Source organism: Octopus bimaculoides, chromosome 20 (genome assembly GCF_046866305.1).
Source record: "Octopus bimaculoides isolate indiv1 chromosome 20, ASM4686630v1, whole genome shotgun sequence".
Classification (NCBI taxonomy): domain Eukaryota; kingdom Metazoa; phylum Mollusca; class Cephalopoda; order Octopoda; family Octopodidae; genus Octopus; species Octopus bimaculoides.
Window position 1 is genome coordinate 5,298,634 of NC_142947.1, and position 21,994 is coordinate 5,320,627.

Sequence of the window (21,994 nt, forward strand, 5' to 3'; positions counted from 1 at the left end):
AAAGGAACCCTAAACCTAACTAAAGTGTGGGATTCGAAGTTAAATTCGACTGCTATCTCTAATAGGTGGAACGGATATATAGTGGCCCTCTCTATGGTTCGTCTGGGCTGCAGGTTGGCTGAATCGTTAACGCGCCTTTTATCGATAAAATAAAGAACCAGTCAAATGTTGGTGTCGATCGATGTAATCGAGTAACACCCCTCCGGCATCTTCTCAGAATTGCAGGTCTTTTGGCTGAATAACAAACAGTTCTTTGGCCCTTAAAAACATCACCGTATAGAGAGGAACATGAACAGACGTTGTTTTGAGGTCGGTTAGATCTGCAGCTAGGGGAGGTACTGCTCGTGGCTATAATAGCAGACACTTGCCCAAGGTGACACGCAGTGGGACTGAACCCAGAACCATGTAGCTGGGAGGAAAACTTCTTACCACTTTTTTTTAATGGAATAAAAATACTTCAAATTTTGCTAAACATAAACAGCGCAATATTCTAAGTTCTGATTTGTAAACTTTGAGAGGAAAATCAGCTGTCGACAAACGACTAAATACACCGACCCAGTTAACCGAGTCTCTGATGTGACCACTTAAGCTACTAGAAATAGCAACCAAATCTTCCTGGTCACGCCTGCTGTGACCATCTCTCGTCCATCACTCAAATACAAAGTATCTAGAAGTTGTTGAACTAATCTCCTTTCCGTTTTTGTTTTCAACGTCAAGGTGTGATTTGAGGAATATTCGGCTGTTATGTTGAGCAGTCATGTAGAGGCCTCGTGTGCGTGCGTGCATATGTGTGTGTGTGTATGTATGTGTGTGTGTGTGTGTGTGTGTGTGTGTGTGTGTGTAAGCAGTGATTTATGCGTGGGAAAATATTTACTGTTGTTTAATCTCAGACCAACCTTGATCAATCAAACCTGTCATCGAAAAATTCCAGCCACGATTATCACTTCATTTTGTGTATCAGGGACTATTGTTGTCCTTTTCTTTTTTAAGGTGAATTTGGCTACAATTTCTAGCAGGCTGAGCAACCATATATAGGATCCTCTCATTAGCTTTTGTTGGCCGTTATGTGTTTTGTTTGGACTTTGATATAATGGGTGCGCGCCAATATATTGTTGTTTGAGTACGTTTGTGTATGTGTGTGTGTTCGTTAGAGGCATGAAACTGTTTATCAGTGTTTCGGTCGATAACTGATGAAGAATTTGGTTCCTTCTGTGTTCGTCCTCTGAGTACGTTTTTCAGGATTTAATGCATTTTTCGTGTGTGAGAGAGAGACATTGATAAACATGCACACATACACGCGTGAAGGAATGTATAAACGTGAGTGTATACAGGTTATCTTTCGAAACTATTTCAAACTGCAAGTACACTATACATCGTTTACATTTTACACACCGCTTTTCGTCAAATATACACCAAAGTGTGGGAACTGCGGAGTGGAGGCGGGGGCAGGGTGGGTGGGCAGTACTTGGAAGTTGGACTGGTTTTAAATACACAGGATGGCTGAGATGGCGGGGTTTAAGAGCGCAAAGTAATAAATGTGTAATATATCAAACGGCTCGCGATGGTTGGTGGTGGTGGTGGGTTTAGCGAGGACGGGGTGGTTGTGATGGTGGTGAATGATAGCCGTGGGTAGACGCTTGTGTTGATGTTGGTAGTCATGACGACGAAGGTAGGTGCGTGTGTGACTAGCGATGATGATGATGATGATGGTGGTAGAGGTTAAAGGCGATGACGTTGACGATAAGAGGAGCTTTAAGCCCCAAAGCCAGCTCCGGTTAAGCTAACCATTATTGAAAGGTCTTCTCCCGATGACCAATCCCGTTTTTAAGAGGATGCGGTATAAGCCACAGTACCTTGTGTGATTCATATTTTATCGGTGTAATTTAATGGCTATTTTAACTGCTATTTCTAACAAGTCGAGCGAAAGTGGTGGGTGATGTGTAATGGTTTGCCAAATGGTCGGGCAATCAATGCCATAAGGTCACCTAACCACCCGATTACAAATTATGCAAATATATGTATTTATATAGCATTTACGGGCAAAGTTTACATTCTATATACGCATGCTGTGCAAATAACAAAAAGAAAAGAGTGCTCAATACGATATGTAGAGTTTTATTGTATTTACGGGAAGCTGAACACCTCGCTAACCGTTACTCCCCAGTTTTTACGTTTCCAATTATCAAATGTTAGACAGATATGAGGAAGCTATAAGGTGAGACACGAGCACTCAGTGTCCTCTGCATCTTGTAGCAGAAACAGCTGTATGCCAATGGCGGTTATTGCATCCTTTCCTGCCCCCGTTTGCCATTTATTTCATTTCTCATTACGTTCTGCGCTCGATCAATGCCTCATTCTGAGTTCTAACATGAGTTTATTCGTATCATTGTGCCTCAGCGAAATCATAAGGAACGTGTGTGTGTGTGTGTGTGTGTGTGTGTGTGTGTGTGTGTGTATATGTATACACATACACACACGCATACACATAATACATGTATATATAAATACACACTGTTTTTACTTTGTTGATCCAAAAACACAAAGGAGGTCAGCCCTGTTTGAAGTGTGTATATATTAGGGTAAATAGGGATCACATTTCAGGACCACGATTTCAGAGAAACGTTTGTGTGTGTGTGTGTGAAGAGAAAAGGGGGGCCAACCACAACGGTTTCCATTTTAAATAAATATTTCATGTTTCAAAATATTTCTATTCGAGAAGGCGGCGAGCGGCAGAACCATGAGCGGTGTTTCGTCTGTTTTTAGGTTCTGAGTTCAAATTCCGCCGAGGTCGACTTTGCCTTTCATCGTTTCGAGATCGATAAATTAAGTACCAGTTACGCACTGGGGGGTCGATGTAATCGACTGGCCCCCAAAATTTCGGGCCTTTTGCTTAGAGTAGAAAAGAATATATTTCTATTCGAGGGAATTGTCGTCTGCTTATTCAGGAAAGGATTGAACAGTTCTCTAATCAGAGCCATTTCGCCTCTGAACATCCAAGTATCTAGGACTGTATCATCCAATCCAATGTCTCCTCTACACCTACACTTTTTTTTTTTTTTAAGGGTATGATTTGAAGGAGAATTGGCTGCTATTTCTGGCAGTATATGATTCGAAGGAGAATTAGCTGCTATTTCTGGCAGGGCGTGATTTGAGGAAGATTTAACTTCTGTTTCTATCAGGGTGGGGTTTGAGGCGCAACTAGCAAGAGAGTCCGTATGCGAAACTCCTTGGGTCTATGTGGATGTAATACATGTGTTGTGTATGTGCGTGGGCGTGCCGCAGAGCAAGGTCAAGAGTGGAGAAGGTGTTTTTAGCAAATAACTCGACGCTTTATACAACCCAGCGTAAGAACCCTAACGTCAACGATGGGGTGAGGTGGGGGTGGAGTGGGGGACGGAGAGACCCTTTTCGTACCAGGAAAATTGCATGTGGAATTGAGAACGCGTGGGAGAGCAGGAGTGGCTAGGGGACACATCTGTGCTGAGAAAAACAAATTCTTTAATATCGTATAGTTTATGGGTATGTAACGTATTTGATTCAGTGACTGGTTTGGTCGCAAGGCGCAATCGTATTTTTGAAAGATGTGGGCGAAATTTCACTGCGCCTGCTAGAAATAGCAGTCAAATATCATTCAAACCACACACTATTTTCTTTAAAAAGGAAGATCATATTAGATAATGTAGTGCTATATAAGCTGCAACGGTTTTGCCCCACGAAACTACTACTGCCGATAGACATAACAATGTGTGTGTGTGTGTGTGTGTGTGTGTATATGTATATATATATATATATATATATATATATATATATATATAGATAGATAGATAGATAGATAGATAGATAGATAGATCAGTTACAAAATTCGATAGAATCTAGGGCATAACAACATGTAGGATGCCAGGAATGGCTGGGTGCTTAGTATTGAGCTCAGAGGAACCTAAAACAACCCTTAATTGTCACTTGTTGGGATACTGTATCCATTTCTTTCGATCATCAATGGGTTTCGCACTGGATATTGATTAACCGGATATTAAAAAAACAGCACGGTTAAGTAATACTACGTGCTCTTTAGAGATTGCAGAGCACATGGTATTACGTAACCCTAATGTTATCTAATATCCGGTTATTTAATGCCCAGTGCGAAACCGATTGATACGATTGGTTGAAATATAGATCAATAATACTGGATTGCTTCAATATTAATATAGCTACTCTGTTGACAAATATACGAGTACGTATTTTTTCCTGACTTACAGATTCTTAAACGACTGTCACACACACACACACATATATATATATACACATATATATGTGTGTGTGTGTCTGTGTGCACACGCACACACATACATATGTACACACACACACACACACACACACACACACAGAGTAAAAGCAACTGTAAGAGTTGTTGCTTAGCCCAAAGTCAGCTTCGGTAAAACAAGATCTATGATCAGAAGCATCCAGTATCTCCTAAGATATACCCTTTTAAAGATGCTGGCATTTGAGGGAGATTTGGCTGATATCATTTTCAAGCAGATCGATTGAACGCACGGAGGCTCTTTCAATCGCTCACAAGAGCACGAGCGAAGAGTCAGACGACCGCATAGAAGAGGCTTCCGTTTATTATCATCAATATTATTATTATTATTATTATTATTATTATTATTATTACACCAAAGGCGGTGAGCTGGCAGAATCGTTTACATAAAATCCCACAGGATCTTTGCATTTCTATTTTCGACGATGCCTTCAGGTTTGCCCGTGACTGACTTAGAAATCGTCGTCGGCCATGATGACGATTTCTTCTTTCACTGGCACAAAACCACAAATCAGTAGGCGAGAGTATTGTCGACTGAATAGATCCCTGGCGTATAACGGGTAAGTATTCAATCGATCATCTCACACCAACCCTTTCCCTAAAGGAGGAAGATTTACGTTGACCTCGGAGGGATTTGATCTCTGTATATGTGGGATACGAATACTGGATTGATCCTACTGCAATTAGGGACGTGACATTATTATTCATCACATTTATTGATATATGCCATCTGCCTGTTATCCTCTGATACTAGCATTTATTTGTATATATACAATGGTGATATAACTATTTATAACATCTTCTGACTTTATATGTAGTCTCGATAGTATCCGATGTTATCATATAGACTAGTGTATGTAAGTATGTATATATATATATGTATATATATAACACGTACATACATACATCGCACGCATTTTTATTTTGCCTCTTAAAACGGGAAGCCAGCCTTGACTCCGCCAGTCTGATTTATTTATTATCTGTTTCGAGATTAGTCATGGAGGGTAGAGCAGCTTCCGGAAGTGATAAGACGCTGAGAGAATGTCCTCGAACCGGAGGCTGAGCTTCGCATTCAGGGACCGGGTGGTGGTGGTGGTGGTGTTATACCTCAAAATGCATAGAGATGGAATAAAATACCGCCAGACATTTCGTGCAACGCTTTAGCAATTCACCAATCAACCATCTTGGGCCGATTTTGTTGATCCTGGATGATTAAAAAAAAAAAGAGAAAGACTGAGTTGATCCTGGTGGGATTTGAATTCAGAGTGAAAAGAAATGAAACAAATACTGCCAGCCATTTTGTTTCTACACTTTAACAATTCTGCCATTTCGAGTCGATTTGTATGAGCTAAAAAATTATCAAGCCCTAATCGGACTGATCCGTGCTCAAATGTACTCCAGCTATGACCATTTGGTTTTCATATATATCACGCCTTTATTATTGAAAACGGTAGGATATAACTTGAGGGAAATTTGGTTGCTATTTCTAGCGGTTATTATGAAAAAACCATGTAGAGGCTCCCTCGTTGGATTGGTGACCAAATGAGTTATGAGAGTAGCCATAAATCTGATGCATTTGTAAGAAATCCGCTACTGCTGCAACCACTAAGGAAACTCCAAACCAGAGAATGAATATTCGTCGAATTCCAACGAGCTAATGATATTCATTTAATCCATGTTTGTATTGAACGTTTATTTCGGCAGTATGTGGTCAAATTTTATGAGATGAACTCCGTCTGACGTCATATCCATCATGAATTCGAGTTTATAATGTCACCGTATACTCTTTCGCTTCTATCTCGACTTTTCTTTCTGCATCTTTCACATTCGCTGACCTTTCCACTTGCTCATTTCTATCCTAAAGCCAGCCTCTCCGCTCCCCACTCTCTAATAATTCGTTTATGTCTCCCTTTCTATTGTACACAGGAAAAATAGTCAAGTAATTTATTCATTTTATATTATAATTTCTGAACAGCAGGGTCGTTGGTTATAGGTCTCGATAAGTCAACTGCTGGTTCATTACATTTTTGACATGGAATGCCTAAACTCGGCGGATTTTTGATCAAAGAGCACCGGTTATTCGCCGCTATCTGGAAGGAAGTTATCTTGTCTTATATTACAATTCCATCCACGTCTCGGATGTATTATTGGAATTTTAGATGTTTTACCGTCAAACCCATGTACTTAAGGCAACAAAAGAAATAGATTATGTCTCCCCTCGCCCTTCAAGTGTTGAATTTGCCATACATAATGTAAATAGTGCAATTGAAGCAGGGTCCTACAAAACGGGTTAAAATTTGCATTTTTCTTGTTGCACTTGCAGTAATATTTCGATTTTTGTACAGAGAAGAAAATTATCAAATATTTGTTAACAATCAGCCATGACAAAGACAAGAATTCGTACGTTTTCTTTATTTGAAATATTTCATTATTTTTAAAGTTTAACTCTGGATATGTTTTTGAATAAAATAATTATAATTTCTGCCATGTGGAAAGGGGATTACATCGATCCCAGTGCAAAACTGGTACTTGTATTATCGACCTCAAAGATGGTCCAACGGTCATGTTTAAAGATGCTAGACGTTTAAAGAATTGATTTACTACTCACTTGATAAAATCAGATTAACATTTGCACCGAAACAAATCCATTTGCTGCACCTCATAGCATGAAGATTCGACAAGAATCACACATGATAACGTCATCACCATTCTGTTTTCTCCCTGAAGACAATCCTTGGCATCGTAGACACAGACATAATTCGATTCCAGCGACTTCTAAGTTTTATTTTGTTACACACACACACACACACACACACACACATGACATAGCAAAAAGAAACAACTCGCTGGTTTACGTTTATCAATACCGGTGAATCCGGGATATATATCTATATGTATGTATGTATGTATGTATATGTATATAGTTTGGGTATTGAATTTCGAATCGTTAGACTCCAGGATATGAAATCATTTGAGACGACGTATGACTAGACACGGAACATGGAACTTTACACTTTTCGAGGAATGTTCCAAAATTCCAAAACCTTTTCAGAATCCAATCAATAGAGAAGCGTGGTCTTTTAGAATAACGATTTGGTGTCACCTTGGAACAACGATATTCTTTCAGTGTTTTAAAACCGAAGGTTACCAAGTTTAATCATTGCAATTTTATTCTCTCCCTCCCTCCTTCCCTGTCTGTCTGTCTCTCTCTCCCTTCCTGTCTGTCTGTCTGTCTTTCTCTCTCTCATTGTATTAGTTTAAAATTCTCCGCCCCCGCCACTTTTAAATCAGTAACCCCCTCCCCGCTGATTCCAGGAATTTTATTTAAAACCGTTACTATTTCGATGAGTCACTTCTATAATGTTTTAGCTTTTAAAGGTTTCTTTTGTAAACGGAGAGGAAACTGGCTTTTTGTTTATGGAAACACACACACACACACATTCCAATAATAATCATCATACCACGGCAAGTTTGTAGGTTTATTCAGAACGACAGATGAAGAAGCATATTTTATCGATCGAACTTTGTCGAGAGAATTAAAAACAAAAACATTCGCCAAATTTAACTGGTAACAAAACTGTTGGTAGTTATTACTGGATCGCAGTTTAATTATAGGCCGGCATGGCCGGCTTTCTTTTTCATTATTTTCACATTTTCGTGGACGTTTTCGCTACATATTTGAAGAGGGTGGTTACTATATTATTTGGTCGACTCTAGTCAATGTCTGGTTCTAGCAGAGATTGAATGGAAAGTATAAAGCGAAGCCGCCCCTGTTTTGACACTAATTCTTTGATACATTCGCGCACGAACGCACAACACACACACACACACACACACAGATTTTGATAAATACAATACACGAAGTTGTCGATTCTCGAGTCACTTATCTAACTTTAAAAGCTGAATAACTAATATAAATACACGGACAGAATTTCCGTCGCACAGATGAAAATATTAAACAACGCATGGTCAACCGCACTGCCACACCTGACGCCCATTTCCACATTGAAATCCTCAAATTCCCGCTTCCGAACAAGAATTCGAGTTAACATTTCTTACTGGACATTGATGCAGTCAGCCTAAACCGTCTAAAAAGATCCACATAAACTCCCATTCCATAAGTTTGTAAGTTGGAAGCATTTTTTGCTTTAGGCACCAATAGTCAGTTCAGTGGCGGAATCTGTTTGGCAACGGGACCAGATCTTATCTTTCGCCATCCATTCACTGCTGTTGAAGCCTGATAATTGTCATTTATATTGGGCTTTTTCTATAACAAACCCTCTATATAGTTTACCTTTGCTTTCTAATCTCCCCCCTCTCCTCCTTCTTTCTTCTGTATCTCACTCTCACCTTTTCCTCTCTTGAACTATGAGCGGGACGTACTGGCACTTCATCATCACCGTTTTTACTTCCCCTGTTTGAGCCCTTCTCCAGTCTCTCCCATTCACTCATGTAAAATACTAAGTTTCCTCCACAAATAGTGTCCCGCTCTTGCCCCCACCCCCTTCTCGTCTGCTCAAAACCTTCATCGAATTTTCTATCCTCTCTCTCTCAATCACCGAAAGTTTCTTCAGTCTTGCAAGTTACAAGGCAACTTCATTGGTGCTGGTGCCACGAAAATTGCATTCAAAACATCGTAAAGTAGTTGAGAGAGAGAGAGAGAAGAAGAAATTGACTCCAATACTTGACTGGTACTTTATTTACCGAATCCAACGCATTAGAAACGATCGTCTGAACGGACGGAATTTCTTATCGACAATTCTTTCATTCCTCTCTATCCTCCTCTCGTTTTCCCTGATGTCCTACAAAAAGTTTGGAATCAAACAATGTAAGAAACCATTATATTTAGTTATTGAAAATGGTAAACATTTATTCATCACTTCCCCACCCCCGCCGTACGAGAATTCATCAATAGAATGGTTTTTACCCGTGAGCAGATGTGTTCATTTGATTTAACCCTAGAACGGCATTTGTTAATAATTGTTGACGTTTCAAATAACAACACTTAATTAGAAGGGAATGAGAAAGATTAACAAACCCGACGGTTTCAACAACGTTATTATTCCAGGCATGCAATTTTCTAACTGGCAATTGTTGTAGAATTATTGAAATTTGAATAATTTATAGACACACTCACTCACAAACAGGCGCAAAGCATGGCTGTGCGGTTAGGAAGCTCGCTTTTCAACTCTGCGATTCTGGGTTTAATCAATAGTTTTGTGAGTGGGATTTGGTTTGCAGAAACCCGACTCGTGTGCATGTTTTTGTTTTTGATACAATAAGGTAACTTAATTGCTCAATAAATATAATACCAGACTGAACTAAATATTGGATTCGATACGATCGACTTTAACCCTTTGAAGGTGGTCCTTTAACCTGGCCATGACAGAAACCAGTGAAAGATGAGATGTAAGGACATTTAATATTTGGCATCAAACGTAACCTCTTATTTGTAAATAGGCTGAAAAAGATAAAGAAATGTTCTCCCCCCTTATTGCATATTGATAATTTAGACGTGATAGGGTTTGGGAGAAGAAAAAATTGGGAAGTTGCAGCGTTTTGTTTTAACTAGTAGAAAACCTGGGATTCTGGGTAACTGGGGACCGTTAAGTCGAAGAAAGTTGTTGATGTTGCCCTCGATCAAGCTGACCTACGATCCATGGCACTCGGGCCTTGACAACCCCATCTTATTTTCAGATGTAGCGTTATAAGCACATGACCTGAAATGATGGAAGAGATGTTAGTCGATTAAATCAACTCCAGTACCTGGCTACAGTCAAGTAGTTTTATTGGGTCAATAATGAAAGGCAAAGTCGACTCGGAACGTAAAGATCGGAAGCAAAGCATTTTTCTTATCTGTTGCTCACACCATTCTACCAATCGTATAATAATTCTAGTTTTTTGCACAAGGAGAGGGCAGTTGTTGGTTACATCGATCCAGTACTTGATTGGCACTTTATTTTATCAAACCTTGGAAGATGAAGGGTAGAGTTGACCTCGCCGGGATTTGAGCTCAAAACGTAAAGAGCTGGATGAACTGCCGCTAAGCATTTTGTCTGTTTCAGCGTCCTGAAGAAATAAATTAGAAAAATAAAATTAAATCGATCACCTCCCCCTCCCCCACACACCACCTATTTCTATTTTGCTTGTATTTCTCTAACTTTTTCCATCTGTAGATATTTCTGCCTAATGGTCAGATATCAGCTCATTCAATCATTATACTGTTCTATCCGGTCATCTCTACCGTCTCTCTTTGTGGTTACTTCAGTATAATTTAGCAAACTGTCCAAACTCCTTTTAATGACAAACCCATTTACATTTTCTGTTACTGTTTACCATTCCGTCTTTTTTTCTCCTCCTTTCTTTTGTGACGGCCTATTGATCATTCAGGTGGCACTTCATCTTCTTTGGTTCCCCGTTAATCAAACTATTTTAACTGAACAATCAATGTCATTCCACCAGCTCTCTTTTTAGAAAGCCAGTTTGAGCTTGACGGTAAACTTTAATTAAGATATAAAGCCAACCATTTAGGTTGTTACTATAGGCAAAACAAAACTATTAATTTAATTGCTTCCCCGCCATCACGTTTGTGTCTGTTTTCCTCTCTCTTTTCTTTGTATATTAAATGAGAAAATCTGATTAACGACATAGGAAAAAAGAAAGTGTAAAAGAAAAGCCGTTCCTAAGATCCATCACTTCCGGTCGGTTTCATTTTGTTTGACAATCATTTAGTTATTTAGAGTTTCTTTGTATGAAACGATTTATTTGTTCCTTGTAACTAACTCCCTTCACCAACGCCGACAATTAATTAGTTTATGTTTAAAATATATTTTAGCGGCGTCAAATCTTCAGTGACATCCTATCAAGCTTTTTGTTTGTTTTTCTTTACTTGTTACTAAAACGAATCTCTAGTTTCACACACACACGCACTATCTATCTACATACATACATGCATATATATACACCCACATCTCTCTATATACAAATATAAGAAGCGATGTATGGACTGCTTTTTTTCTTTTTTTGAGTTTGGCAATATTAAAAAGGAAGCAAGGACTGTTTGTGTTGCTTCTTTGTGATGTGGACATGTTTTTTGTACAAATGAAAAAGGAATATATTAAAAAAGAAGCGCGGACTGTTCTCTACTATGAACTTCAATATCTTTTTTTTTTTTATTCCATTCTTTTTCTTCTCCAAATAACAAAATAACGCAAACAGTTCCTGCATCCTTTTTAATATTCTCCCCCCTTTCATATATGAAAAACATGCCGAGGTTCTGGTCGTGATGAAAGAAAGAATTCACAAACAACTTTAAACTAATACGGAACGTTTTATGCCGCTAAAATGTTTTGGCCGTAATTTATTAGTTTTCATGGAATTTAGTAGTAGTGGTGGTGGTAGACCTGTAGTTTCTATTGTTCTTTTGCTTTGTTTTAGTTATATATTTATATACACGCACACACAGAGAAAGTGGGAGAATGGACCAATGGGCTTCCATAGTTACGGTTTATGTGACGGTGTTACGTAACACACTTTCTCTAAAGTGGTTGGCGTTAGGAAGAGCATCCGGCCGTACAGATCATGCCACAGCAAACAGTTGGAACCTGGACAGCACCCCAGCTAGCCAGCTCCTGTCAAACGGTCCAACCCAGCATGGAAAACGGATGTCAAGCGATGATGATGACTCACAAGGTGCAGTACATTGGAAACGAACCCGAAACCACGTTATTTTCTAATGAACACTTTTTAAAAAAAAATCTATTTCCCTGGAATGTTTGGAGTTCATTTTACTCCCCCACCCTATGGGTTGCCCTTCCCCCACCACCTGTTATCTCTCCATTGCCCCCCCCCCCATAATACCTTATCCTTCACTTCATTGTCATAATTCTTCGTAGTTTCATCTTTCAATGGATGTTTCTGCCGCTCGAAACGTTAGGCTTCTTTTTGTGCATGACAACATAAAACTTTATTCCATTGTTTCAACATTTTTTTTTTCTGCTGTTACTATTTTCCGACTCTGGCGATCACAAGTTTCCTCTGATTGTTCTCTTTTAATAACAGTTTCTCCTCCCCGCCTCCGCTATTTCTCTCATCCTCACCACAGGACAGCTCGACAAAATCCGATATTTTTATCAGCGAAACATTGTCTGACTTATTTGCATCGTTCCCAATATCTGGTAACTTTCTCTCAACCAACGTTTTAATGATTATTTCTTGTTCACAGTGGACAGACAGTTCGGCTAGCTTGTCTCTGACATTTATTTGTTGGTGAGTTTATTTAAAGCATTAATTTTTTTTCTTTCTTTCTTTATTATTTCGACTGTCTTTCGATTTAAAAACAGCGATGTTTAATATCACTGAATGACTAAATCAGGGATGGCCAAACCGATTGTTCATTGAGGGCTTTTTGTCGGGTCCTTGAGCAAACTTCGGGACATAATGCATATCTGGCTCGCGAATGAATTTTTCTCTCTCTTATTCCAAGTACACTGACTCGCGGTTCCGTTTTGTTCCCGAGACCCAGGAAATAGGACCACCCAATTTAATATATTATGTACTAGAAAATCATTTTTCGCTAAGCAACAATGATATACTACTATACATGTGTAATTTAATAAAATATAACCCGATGTTATATTGAATAGATAATTACCATATTTCAATTATTTGTGACATCTGCTTAACCCATCGTCCATTTATTAACATTATCCGGGCCGTAGTACAAAAAAAAAAAGGGCAAAATGCTTCGCAGCATTTCGTCCGTCTTCACGTTCTGAGTTCAAATGCCGCCGAAGTCGACTTTGCCCTTCCTCCTTTCGGAGTCGATAAAATAAGTACCAGTTGAACACTGGGGTCGATGTAATCGATTTACCCCGTCCCTCGAAATTGCTGGCCTTGTGCCAACATTTGAAACCAATATTTCTCGGCTCTTTATTTTCAGGGTGTAAACCCTACCAAGATCTACCTTTCATCCCTTCGAGGTCGATAAAATAATGTATTGGTCAATATAACCAGCTGAGCCCATCTCCCCTCGAAATTGGACTTGTGCTTTAATCAGAAATAACCATTTCTGGGCGGTCAGCTCGTGGAATCGTTGGAACGTCTGCAAAATTGTTTACAGAATTTCCTCTGGCTCTTTTTGGCATTACTAATTGAAATCTCACCGAGGTCAGCTTTGCCTTTCGTTGTTTTGGGAGTCAATGAAATACCAGTCATGTACTGAGGTTGATATAATCGACTTGCCCCCTTTCTCTCTAAATCTGAGTTCAAATTCCGCCGAGATCGACTTTGCTTTTCATCCTTTTGGGGTCGATAAATTAAGTACCAGTTGCGTACTGGGGTAGATCTAATCGACTGCCCCCTCCCCCAAAATTCCGGGGCTTGTGCCTAGAGTAGAAAAGAATATTATTGGTAGACCAAAGTTGTAATTTGAAACGTTTGTGTAATACCTGAAATTCAGAAGGGAGTGGTTGGTCAGCACTGAGAGAATGGTTTAATTCCGGATAGAATGCTTTGCGGTATTAGATTATGAGCTGAAATCGCGCCGAGAGTTAACGCCTCTACCTTTCTTCCTTGATCGGGTCGATAAAATAAACTAGCAGTTAAGTACTGGGTGGGGGGTGGGGGTCCATTTAACTGATCCTGTTCTTCGTCCCCGAATATTTCAGCCTAAGACGCGTCTGTAGTCGCAGTTGCTGTTGTTGTACCGTGCTCACCCCCATTAAGTGTGAAAATGTTTGATTTAGGCAACATTCCAAATGACTTCACACTTTTAAAGGAAGAAAACATTCGGCGGCTGAGGAGAAAAAATCAGGTTAGCGACTCCGGCCTACTTAGTTTGAACATGTTCAGCTGTTTGTTTTGTTTTCAATGGTTTCTGAATGTCGGTGTTGAGGTATGAGGAGTGGGGGGGGTGCGAGCAGTTTGAGGAGAGAAACAAGTTTTCAGCTGGAAACGAGAGAGAGAGAGAGAGAGAGAGAGAGAGAGAGAGAGAGAGAGAGAGAGAGAGAGAGCGGTGGGGGGAGGCGATGACAAAAGTATTTTTAACAATGTGCGGCGACCTGTTCCAAATCTGTCAAAATTACATCAGAAACTTTTTGTAGATAAAGAAATATTAATCATAATTGCATACACACACGTGTGTGTTAGTGTGTGTTTATATATCTGTCTGGCTGTTATTTTGTGTTCTATATTTTCCTCTCTGTATCTGTGGACAGGGGTCTTTTTATTTCCGATGTCCCTCAATCAAAAGTGAAAGCTAATTTTGTCAAGCATTTATCTTTTACTTGCTGTTAAACTCTCTCTCTCTCTTTCTTTTTCTCTCTCTCTCTCTCTGTCTTTCTCTCTCTCTCTCTCTCTCTCTTTCTCTCTCTCTTTCTCCCCCCCCCCTCTCTCTCTCTCTCTCTCTCTTCGTTAATTTCCGTCTACAAATTTTCTGATTATGTCAACTAATGTATGAAATCTTTATTACAAACGAATTCACTCCTCTATTTCCTGCCAGTTTTATGCGCAACCTCCTTTTTCACCCCCCCCCCCCAGCTGTGTGGTCCTACAACACGATGTATATACTTATATATATATATATATATATATAATACGTATATATTATGTATATATACGATGTGTATATATATATATATATATATATATATATATATATATATATATATATATATAAGAATTTAAGGATTGGAGAAAACGCATGTTATTCATTAAGATAGAAGAAATACACATAATTATATATATATATATATATATAATTAATATGAAACAGGTAGGACGAAGTATTACTAGTAAATGAGCTTGTTCGGCATTAAGAATAAGAGATCAGAGAGGAAAATAAAATGAAACTCTTAGATAAGCGTTTAAAAGAAGGTCGTCAGGACATTCACAGCTGAGCGAGAAATAAAAACATTCGCCGTAGATAATAAAACATGGCAGGAAGGAAATGGTGGAGTGAATTGCTTTTTTAGAAGGCTTTCGTATATTTAACCTTCTATCAGTTGATGAAATAATGTTACTATCCCTGTTATTAGGAATGACCCCTTCCTGACTGTCTATGCAAGAAATGAGTGCTTGACCTATCTTACTGGCTATTTTTAGCATCTCGTCAATTATCCGTTTGGTCGGCTGGCATCCCTTCATGTCCCTTAATGGCCGTTTCGGCCTTATTACGGCTGTCAGTGTCCTTTGTTGGGTTCACTTGGAGTACTTTGTTAGAAGCGGATGGCGTTTGGTGGATTTAAGCCTTTCAGGACCATATCTCTAATGGTATTCCATTTTGCTTTTTAATTATAATTCTGAAAATAAGAATTTGGAGGGATTTGGTAAAATCAATTTCGCCCTTTATTAACTTGGTGTTTGGAACAACTTTAAGGATCTTATCTATTATGGGTGATGGAAGATTTTCACTTGAACAGAAACAGCTGGTGCCAACAAAACATTTCGTACATTCTGTAAAATGGTTGGCGTAAAAGAAGGAAGGCATGAAATTATAGAAACTACACCAAAGCAGACCTTGGAGCAGAGTGCAGTCTTTCGACCTGTTCGATCCTGTCCAACCTCCAACTTATGCCAGCATGGAAGATGGACGTTTCAAAGATGATGAACAGAAAAGCACAAAGTTTTTATGTCTTGAAGCCATAGAAGGTGGTCTTTCTTTAATGAGGATATTTTTTGTCATTTTCCTTTATTTTTTTGAAATTTTATACTGCTGTCAGTCAGTTTAAATGTAAATATGCAACTGTTGTTTATCAGGTGATGATGATGATTATTGTGGTGGTGGTGGTGGTGGTGTTGCCCTTTGACCCAACAACACGTGTTTTGTGTGTGTCGTCACCAACCTGATGCAAGGTGTGGAGGAATAATTTCCCCGATTCACATGGAACTAAATACTATTTGTGTAATATGAAACATAGAAGATGGTTCCTCACCTACCCCCTGCCCCCTCCAACCAACATGAACAGAATGTCAAGGTAAATTTATCCCGTTCTCACTGACTTTTTTTTTTCTTTTTTGTATTTTTATTCTTTGCAAGGATACACCACACTCCCCCCCCCTTACACATCGTGTGTAACCTTTAAGTGTGGTTCATTATTTTCTGCTTCCTCGATAGTCTTGCTGGAATTTTAGGTATTAAGTTCACCTCCATTTTAGAGTAAAATAAAGAAAATGTACTGATCTCTGATAAAAAGACATACTACACAGATTCCTGCTGATCTTGCCAATTGGAGGGAGGGCAACAATGGTGAGCTTTTGAGACTGGTTGGAAGAAAAAGGAAGAAGACATTAAGACTCTTGGGATTAATGCTAACCAATTCTTCAAACCAAAAAATTGGTCCAGTTGGAAGAGAGTGAAGCTGTCAGAATGCTATTTATGGGGACAGCATGCCTCGCCCTCTGGTTATAAATGGCAAAGCTCTGTAAGAGAGTCACTTCTACCTTTGCCATCAAACGGTCATTGCACAACAATAGATGTAAGTAGAAAGCTCCATGTCAAAACATGGAGTCCTTCACAGACTGGAGATCTGGTTGAAATATATTGAACAAATTGGTCTCTGCTTAGCAGAATTGATTATTGAGTTGATGGTTAAACTAACTCAAATTAGAATGAAATTTTGATGGGTTTTAATTTACATGACTTTATGACAGGAAATTTGTATCGTAGACATGGGTTGGTATCAAAAGAATTAAAGTATTAGTCACTGAGCAATGTTTCCTTCTCCCCCCGCCACACATAAGATTATTAATTAGACCTCCCCCCCCCCCCCCACTACATTATGTGTAATGGCTTTGACTTTTTGTGTGAATGGAGTGTCTGATAATTTTTGAGGCCTGCATATGTTATCATGCATCTAAATAATTCTCTCTCGTGAATCTGACAAGTAGAGAAGTCTATTCCACTGAAGAGGTATAATAAGGCTGAAATGTTCAGAGTTGTTGCCCTTATGTGCCAAAATTAGATTAGAATATTCATTTTACTGATTTTTTTCTTCCTTGTAAGAATTATTAATTAGATTAGTGAGATATGGCTCATTATCATAGCAAGGCTTTGAAATAAGTTGATTTCAATATTTCACATTTACACTGTGTTCTACATGAAATATATATTAGTTAACAGCAAGCTTTCTAAAGCATGAATATGCAAATTAAGATATCCACTACAGTAACAGCTTCATTGCTGACTGCTTTATATATTAGCTGAATGCTGTTAACTGGTGGTAGATACATCTTCAGTGAGGAGAAATAAGCATATTGTGAAAAGTCTATCCAGAGAATTGCCCCACCTCATTTTTTCTCCCACGAATCAAAAATACAGAAGGAATGTTTACATTTTTATGCAGTTCGTTATTTCAGCTAAAGCTTTCTAGTATTAAGATATTTAAATTATTTTCCTATCTTAATTGTGATGGCCTCCTAAATTAACTGTATTTAATCTCGTGCCCCCCTGTTTCTACAAACTCAACTGACCTACATTTGGTTCAGTAAAGAAATGGCTAAATGGATTAATAAATTTTATTTCCAGCTGATAGTTTTCGTGTTTAGATCCACAGCAGGTGTTCGGTTGAGTATTTGGGTAGCAAAGTCTAATTCTAGTGAAATTAGTGCCATCATGTGATGAGGTGGTGGCAGAGAGTAAAGGAAGACATTTTTTTCTTGTATCTTGATTTTTATTGCAATGATGGGTTGTTTTCAGTGAATATATTAAATGAACCAAAAGCTTGTTATGGTATTTAAAGAGTTTAAAAAGAGGCAGGGGAGATGGGTTTTGTTTTGTCTTTTGTTTGTATGTGTGTTAGAGTATGAGTGGTTCTGTTTTCTGTGGTTATTTAAAATATTTTGTGACCTGAATATCATGTCATTGAGGTCTGTTGTCAGTCTTCTGTGGTTGAGTGTGAAGGTGTGTATGTTTATTTTTGTTGTTATATGATGGCATGTGTGGCTATATGGATATATGTATGTGTTTATGCACGCACCAACTGGTATGGTTGACACCTTGGGCAAATGTCTGCTGCTTTAGACTTCAGTACACCTATCACTGTGTGAGTGGAATTTGGTAGATGGAGATTATGCAGAAATTTGAAACAAGGTGGGGCTTTTTCTTTTCCTGTCTTCCAAGTTATTTGGCAGCTTCACTGGTGTTGATGGGATGTGAAAGGCACCCAGTACACTTTGTGAAATGGTGAGCATTGGGGAAAGGCATCCAGCTGTAAAAGCCATTTGAGCTTGCCAGCTCTTGCCAAACCGTCCAAGCCAGGCCAGCATGGTCACAGTGAGCTTCATGAGGTTTTAGCTTTTGAATGATGCCCCCCCCCCCCACCCATCTGGTTAGGTGAGTAGGTCAAAATGTTCGCCCTGATCAGAAGTCCAGTTTGTTGCAAAGCTGTTATCCATTTGCGGCTGAGTGGACTGAAAGAACTTGAAATGAATACCCCACCCTGTTCAGGAATTGAACCCATGAACTAGCAGTCATGAGTGCAATACCCTAACCACTGGGCCACACACCGTTTCAATAGAAATGTAGGAACAAAACAGTAAAAGGTTTGCTAGGGAATTGTGCAGCAAGAAATAGGTGGCAGATCTTTTTGAAAATTAAAATGTGGTTGGACACTGAATAACCGGTTCTTAGACTGTTTAAAATAGATGGGATGTTCATGGTTGGAAGGTTTATCATGATAGGTCTGATCAACCAAGGCTGTCCTAGGGCCAAACAACAACCACCACCATAAACAATTGATTCTTTCATAGGTTCGATGGCCATAATCAATATTTCAGAATTAGGAATTTATGAGATCCATAAACTATTGACCGTTTCTCTTGTAGAAGAATGGTGCCTGTTAAACTGATTTGCTTGAGATACGCTGCATGAATATGCATTATGGAATATATCGTAATTTATTGATTAATAAATAAATAGCAACAATGATAACGATAATTGCCATGATGAGAATTTAAAAGTTCACTGTCCTGCAGAATATTCAATTGGGGCTAAATATCATCATCATCACCATCACCATCATTAGTTTTAATGTCTACTTCAGTCTTTAGTCAGTGGCCATGCTGGGGCACCACCCTGAAGAATCTTTTAGTCAAATGAATCTACCTCAGTACTTTTTTTAAGCCTTGTACTTATCCTGTCATTCTCTTCTGCTGAACCGCTAAGTTATGGGGATGTAAACAAACCAATACCTTTGTCAACCTGTAGTGGGACACACACACACACATAACAGGCTTCTTTCAGTTTCCGTCTTCCAAATCTGCTCACAAGGTATTGATTAACCCAAGGCTGATAGAAGGCACTTAACCAAGGTGCTACACAGGACCATGTGGTTGAGAAGGAAACTTCTTGTCACACAGCTTTACCTGTACCTATATATATATATATATATATATATAATATACCTGTGTAGTTAAGAAGTTTGCTTTCCAACCATATGGTTTTGGGTTCGATCCTGCTGTGTGGAACCTTTGGGCAATTGTCTTCCATAATAGCCCAAGGCCAACCAAAGTTCTGAGTGGAATTGGTATAATGAAACTGAAAGAAACGTGTGTGTGTGTGTGTGTGTGTGTTGGTTGTCTGGGACGTCTTGTAATAGTTGTAAACAGACATCACCCCCACCAAACAATGTCCTTTTGTTTCCAATATTTTGTGAAAATATGTCTGGCCACAAGGGAAATATTACCTTGCTTGGAAATAAGGTGAGGATTGGCCACAGGAAGGGCACCTGGCCATAGAATATCTGCCTCAGTGAATTCCATCTGACCGATGCAAGCATGTGAAAGGGGATCTTAAAATGGGGTTGATTAGAAAGTGATGAAGGACTGTTTGTGTGGTACTTGGACACAAATCTTTAATATAAATAACCCATCTACACACACACACACACACACACACACACACACACACACACACTCTCTCTCTCTCTCTCTCTCTCTCAAACACACATACACACTCTCTCAAACACACACACACAAAGGAAGTATTTGTCTCTGCAACTCTACACTTTATAGATAAGACGTCAGTGATATTTATTGAAACATCTTCCCAGGTTCAGCTGTTAAAAGTAGTCTGGTGGTGGTGGTGGTGGTGGTGGTGGTGGGGAGCTTCATTTTAGTAAAGTGCAGTCATTCACTCACCTGGCTATCTTGAAGCTGCTTAAACATTTCAAAGATATCCGGGTCACGGCTTGTTTGCTTCAGTTGACCTCTCTTAGCAAGAGATTAAACTCTGCTGATAATAGTTGTTGTTTTATTGTTTAACCCAAGACCAGTCTTCGATTGACTAAAGCCATGGTCACTGGTATTTCAGACCAAGTCCATTCCATCTTGTATCTGACACTACATTTGCCAGTGTGTCTGTCATTTCTTTTGTTTTTAAAGGCAATAGGGTATACCGTTTGAAAGACATTTCACTGCTATTCTTAGCAGTTTGATCAATCATATAAACGACTCCCTCTTTGGTTTGTAGTAGTAGAAGTGGAGGTTTTCTACTTGTATCTCTGTCTATATGTAGGTTATCAGAATCTCTTCCTGTTGATAAATTAGCTCTGTTTTCCTGCAATTCAGTCAAATCTTTAAAAATATGTACATTACATCTGATTCAGTCCCTTCAGCATGTGCAGTGAGACCCCCCCCCCCCTTTTTTTCTTTATTTCATGACTGAGTCAGAATGTCCTGGGTAAGACTTTCAACTGCCTGGGTGCAAATGCTTGAAATATTTGGATTCTGTTAAAGGCACCCAGGTGCCAGTTGGTGGAATAAGACTGTGGTGGTGGCCATGTTTGTTAAGTTGACCAGCCAACAGCAGGGACAGTCATAGTCCATCTGCTAGGCTTCTGCACAGTTTCCTTCTAGGTTTCATTCCTAGGACTTGGATCACCACCAAGGTTATGCAGAAGTCAAACAGTTGGTATTGAACCCCAAACCATCTGACAGTGAAGCAGACGTCTTCACTCACAGGGCCATGTCTCTACCTGTTTGCTCTGCCAATTAAAGTGTAATTTAGTGACAGACGACAGTTGCAACATCTACAGAGTTGTTAAGCAACAACGCTTTTAACAGATTCTTCCTCCTTTCCTGTTATTTCTTCTCATCTTTAGCAGATTAAGAAATTCTCAGTGTTAGGATGAGGTTTGAGACTTCTCTTGTTCTGTAGAACAGGTGAATGGCAGGTAGACTGGTGGTGGTGGTATTGTTCAGTAGTAAACAGGTAAACACAAGTGGAGATTTGAGATGAAAGCAGCAAGCTGCATGAAATATGTTTTATAGAAATCTGAAGAATGTTTTGCTAATTAGAGGATTTATTAAGTGCTGTGGTTCTAAGAGGATTCTAGATTTACCATCGTCGCTGTTGTCATCATCATTATGGTTTTTCTTGTTGCATTTACCATCTATATTTCTCCCTCTTTCTCTCTCTCCCTCCTTCTCTTTCTTATTACCATGGTACGTTAACAAATTCAATACCTGACTGACACAGGTAAACTAAAAAGATATCGTTAAGATATTTAAAAGGCATGCTATTATAAGAAGCATTCAAGTTGCCTTAGAAAGCTGAATGGGATTCTAAACGTGCAAGACATTTCTAAGAATCTTCTGTTCAGCAGCAAAGCTTCTCTTCAAATAACTGTGGCCTTCGCCATTTTTCTAATTCTGTAATTTTACTTGGAAATCTCTCAA

At 39.0% G+C, this 21,994-nt stretch overlaps 1 protein-coding gene across 2 annotated transcripts in view; it reads left to right on the top strand.

Annotated features, from left to right (window-relative positions):
* Window positions 1-21,994, top strand: part of LOC106877549 (uncharacterized) — a 36,496-nt gene that overhangs the window by 3,096 nt on the left and 11,406 nt on the right. Inside the window, exon 1 of one of the 2 annotated variants that reach the window (XM_014926477.3) lies at window positions 12,557-12,586. The exons of the other annotated variant lie outside the window; for it this stretch is intronic. The gene's annotated coding sequence lies outside the window, so the exon portion shown is untranslated. Of the gene's footprint in view, window positions 1-12,556; window positions 12,587-21,994 lie in introns of those variants that run through there. 2 annotated transcript variants of the gene reach the window in all.